Raw genomic sequence first — 5,721 nt, forward strand, 5'->3', positions numbered from 1 at the left:
ATAAAATGATAAAAATGCATATTTGCTATAAAATGGGTAGGTTTAGGTTTGGGGGCAGGTTAAGGGGTCTAAAAAATCTAAATTGCGTATTTATAAAATGATAAAAATGCATATTCGCTATAAAATGGGTAGGTTTAGGTTTGGGGGCAGGTTAAGGGGTCTAAAAATCGAAATCGCTTATTAATAAAATGATAAAAATGCATATTCGCTATAAAATGGGTAGGTTTAGGTTTGGGGGCAGGTTAAGGGGTCTAAAAAATCTAAATTGCGTATTTATAAAATGATAAAAATGCATATTCGCTATAAAATGGGTAGGTTTAGGTTTGGGGGCAGGTTAAGGGGTCTAAAAAATCTAAATTGCGTATTTATAAAATGATAAAAATGCATATTCGCTATAAATTGGGTAGGTTTAGGTTTGGGGGCAGGTTAAGGGGTCTAATAAATCTAAATTGCGTATTAATAAAATGATAAAAATGCATATTCGCTATAAAATGGGTAGGTTTAGGTTTGGGGGCAGGTTAAGGGGTCTAAAAAATCTAAATTGCGTATTTATAAAATGATAAAAATGCATATTCGCTATAAAATGGGTAGGTTTAGGTTTGGGGGCAGGTTAAGGGGTCTAAAAATCGAAATCGCTTATGAATAAAATGATAAAAATGCATTGATATGAATATCTAAATGATATAAAAGATACGTAAATATTTTTACGTTTTTTAGCTAAAAATACGTAGCGATTTGTACGTTTTAAACGTTGAAATACGTCTAAATTGTACGTTTTAGCATGACTAAAAACGTACAAAAGTGTACGTTTTGTGCTTGTAAATGTTACGTATTTATACCTACGTATAAACATGAGACCAGCATATTTCACTTCACATAAACAACTAAGCATTCACGGGGGAGAAACAATAGTACGTCTGAAGCACAGCAGCCTTGAAATTGAGTGAAAGCTCTTCTGCTTTTGATAAGGGTAGGAAATCTGAATGAGCTGACTGCTAGAAGTCATAACTTGGCAAATTATCCATCCTATCTATCTACCTATCTATCTATCTATCTATCCTTCCATTCATCCAACCATCTATCATCTATCTATATATATATCTCTCTATCCATCTGTCCATCCATCCCTCCATTAATCTCTATAAAGCCTATCAATTTTAAAACTTCAAAGCTTTTTAATTATTTTGCCAAAACTTTCCGAAGTCTTTGATGAGCAAACATTCAAAGTTTGTCTTGATAAACCTTGCTTTTCTAGTTCAAAATTACAGTTCAATTCATTTTAATTCTACTACCTTACATTCAAATTTGAATTACAATTATGTTTGCTACTACAATTTACATTCAATTGAAATCCAGGAATTTAACTGGAATTTAAAAGGCAGTCTCTTCTCAGTGATGTTTTTCTTTGCAAACAGCTACACTCATCTTAAGAACATGCTCTATAATCAGTTCACGAGTCCGCCTGACAATTCAGCCCTGCCAGATGATGGTAAATGAACTTGGCTTGCTGTCCCCGAAGGAGGCTCGAACCCGAGGCTTGGCTCAAGCTCTGAGTAAGAACCCCCTTCCCCCCTTATGGTACTGTGAGGAGGAAAAAGAGAAGAAATTAGAGGAGGAGAAGGGGAGATGGAGGGATGCCGGAAGAACTGTCGCAGGAACAGAGCAATGACTGCTGCTTATACAGTCGTAGAGATGATTGACAAAACTGGATGAATTTGAAACATGTGTCCGAAACTGCGTTGGGAACTTCAATAAATGCAAGTTGCAAACACCAGCTGTTTGTTGATCCAGATTGAACTGTAGAACTGAACTGTAAAGCTCTTACTAAGTCTACTAGTTTTGTTGGACAAGGTCAGGAAACTCTCAGTCAGACCTATCAGTATCAGTCATCACATTTGACTGAATATGGAATTAACTTAAGCATCTGCTTATTCAAATAATCAAGGTTAGTGTTCAGATGTCCTGACCGTAAAGACGGTCCTCATAAGCCACTAGCTCTGTGGGACATGCGAAATGTGATTAAGTGTGTGGATTTTTAATTAATCTAGCCCTAGTTGAGCCATTTCCGTCAAACGATTGTAATTGGCATTAAAGCTTTTGGCGTGTCGCATGGGCTGGGTGCTTACACATATTTGGCAGTGAGGACGCAGTAATTACTGCAGAGTTCCTGGGATCCCTGCGGTAAGTGAGCATTACTTTTCCCAATGCTCTGTTCCCTGTTCCTATGGTGCAGGCAGCAGTATGCATGCATGACTGCGGTGGGATAATTAGGCTTTGATGCTGTGGGCTCCGCGGGGACAGATGTCTTTTATCACTCTCTGTGATTGCAAGCACCTCTAAGAGTACACAAAACTACATTCACAAACACTGACAGATTTGAATATGATAATGAAAAAAAATAATACTTCTTCTGACATATTTGAATGTTCAATGGTGCAGAAATTGTAACTGCATTTCCATTAACACATAGCCTACACCTGCACTGTACTAACTCATACACTGTACCATATTATACTGCCAAGCAGCATATATTTAGAATAATTTATTAAAACAGCGTTGGCATGTTTAACAGTTTTTTCTGACTTCAGGTTTGCTTGTAGACAGTGTTGGGAAGGTTACTTTGGAAATGTAATAGGTTACAGATTACAAGTTACCCTACTTAAAATGTAATAAGTAGTGTAACTTTTCAATTACTTTATTAAAGTAATGTAACTGATTACATTTGATTACGTTTTGATTACTTTTCTAAATTTCTAATGTTTTCAACTGTTAATCATTTTCAAACATGTAAACCAGGCAGGGTTAAACTTACAATATGTGCTCAACACTGATAACTGTCAGACTTACAAAATCCTTCATCACTTGAATTAAGATTATAATATTTTAATTTTAAAGGAGACATTGGATGCAAAATATCTTCATTTGCATATAAATGTGTCTTAGCAGTGTGTGGACACAACCACCCTACAATGATAAAAATGCATTCCTTTTTTTTTAATCCCCCAAAAACCTAAACAGTCTCAATTATCAAGCCATTTTGATTTTGGAGTGAATACCAGCACTCTCTTCCACCTTCAATACCACGACTGAGGTGAGACCCTTGAGCAAGGCACCAAACCCCCAACTTTGTTGGTGTGTTTTTTACGGTGTGTGTGTGTGTTTCACTGCTGTGTGTGTGCACTTGGATGGGTTAAATGCAGAGCACAGATTCCGAGTATGGGTCGCCATACTTGGCCACACGTCACTTCACTTCACTTTCACTAAATTTGTTTATGTCTGGCTACTCAAATCATTTCACTCCTGACTGCTTTCTGAATGAGAGACAATTCAAGGCAGGTTTTGTTAAAAAGTTAAAACTCAAGGATGGATCAGTACCCATTGTTCATGATCCAGCTGTACCTCCAGAAGAAGTAAGTCTCACACTTTTTATTTATGACCTTCCTTTATTGTGATAGGACAGATCAGACATGACAGGAAGTGAAGTGGGAGAAAGAGAGGAGGGGGGCAGGATCAGGAAGGTCCTTAAGTCAGGATTTGAACACAGGACATCCAAAGCACAATGGCGCTGTATGTCAGCGCACTGCCCACAAGGCTTTCGGTGCCGACACACATTTTAATTTTTATGATTATTTGTGAATCATGTTTGCTCTTCCACAGAAGAGAGGGGCGGGGTGAACAAAGCTCATTAGCATGTAAAGAGATATGCACCAAAACGAGTCGCTGTGAACAGAGCTGTTTTTGACAAGGTAAAAAGGGTGTTGTTTTACACGACCACTGAGACCATTTCAAGAATACCCTAAAGAATCATACCAACTTGTGGAAAATGGGCATCTGAAGCACAGCCACCAAAAAAACAGACTTACGTTAAAATCATTCTGTGGTTAAATACATATTTAAAATCATAACAAGAAATAGTTTAATAGCTATGATACTGTTTTTGAAATCAAATCTTTGCATAGCTATGACAGGAAACACTGGAATCTAACAATGAATGAAAAAAATAAAAAATAAAAAAATAATAGTCAATCTTAAAAAAATTAAGCATATACATAAACCCTATCGGATAAGCATGTTATAAACTTCTGAAACATTGGTGTTTCATATGTTAGAGCAGTCACTGCAATTTATGGAAGAACTCAATTAAATCTGTATGTGGGAGTGTGTGTGAAAAAATCAGATGTAACCCCCTTTGTAATAATTTTCATAAGTAACTAATTTAATTACACATTTTTTCTTAGTAACTGTAACTGATTAAAATTACTTTTATTTTGTAATTAAATTACGTAATTCCGTTACATGTAACTAGTTACTCCCCAACACTGCTCATAGAGGGGTTTCTCTCATAAGTCAGCAGGGAGCTGGAGTGGAGGGATAACAGAATAAAAAGGAAAGGGAAGTCTCTGTCGTTCTGTTTCTCTCCTATATGCAGCTTCAGACCGGCTTTCAGTCTGTGTGTTGCTTGGTGACACACAAAGCTTGATTTCTGCTAATAAAGGAAAATATACAAAATAACTGAAACATAAAATACTCAATATTTAATTACTAATATCAAGAGACATTATAAGAGGAGGGGACACTACAGGACGACAGCAGCAATTAGCCTGAATCAACATAGAACACTGGAAAATATGCATATATATATACAAATATTTTAGTATTTTGAGAGTAGGGAGATGATATTGTCATTCGCAGTTCTTCGTGGGAATGGGCAGAGCTAAAGATCTATCTTGCAAAGCTTACACCAACTCTCTGATTGGTGGAATTTTCTGTATAGCACATATGTGCATATGTCATAGAGTTGCAGGGGTGGGGTAGGGATGGGCGTATATCGATACTGACGCGAGTATCGAAAGTATCAATACTCAAAAAATAGCGATACTAAGGTGCGTTTTATTTACCAGTGGGTTTGTTTATTTAACAAAAATAATAATAATAATAATGCGTACAATATGCATTGAATTGGACGAATAACTTTTGTTAGCGAGTAATCGTGTAGGATAGAACTATTTTCCTGCTCATCTGAACACACGCAAATGTTGCAGGACAGAACCAATCAATCACAGAGAGCATTCACTCACTGCTGACAGTGCATTCAAACAGGGCTGCGTTTCCCAAAAGTATCATAAGAAAGCATTAAAGCTTTTGGGAATGGCAGCCCTGAACAATGCTTATCAGAGGACAGAAATAAAAACATAAATGTTTGATTTATTTCAGAATAAACAAATTGAAATGGTAGCCTACATAGTTTGTGCAATTACAATTATTTAAACTGAACGTTAAAAGACAATATTGATCATGTTCTATTCTGTAATGTTAATAGAAATCATACACTGTCAGAATAAAAAAAAGTTGCAGTTTATGCATGCAACAGCCATTCACTGGCAGTCCCTAATGGCAGTACAAAATATTGGACTAAATCAAAATTAAAATGTTACAAATCAGTTAGAATATTAATGTTGTAATACCGGTAGCACTAATATAAAATATTATGATGATATATGTTACAAAAAAGTAACAATTTTGAAATACGTTGATGGTTGTATTTTTTTGTATTTGATCTCAGTATTCCTATCAATGTTGTATAAGGGTTTTTTATGCATAATAGTAACCCTAGAATGTGATCAAACAGTTTAAAATAGCTGGGCTAAGATATAACATTTTTTAATACTGCAGAAGTATGTTAATTCAGTATACACATTATCCCACCAGTTACAATTGTGA

The sequence above is a fragment of the Sinocyclocheilus grahami genome, unplaced genomic scaffold, assembly GCF_001515645.1.
Source record: "Sinocyclocheilus grahami isolate Dianchi unplaced genomic scaffold, SAMN03320097.WGS_v1.1 scaffold55.1, whole genome shotgun sequence".
Taxonomy (NCBI): Eukaryota; Metazoa; Chordata; class Actinopteri; order Cypriniformes; family Cyprinidae; genus Sinocyclocheilus; species Sinocyclocheilus grahami.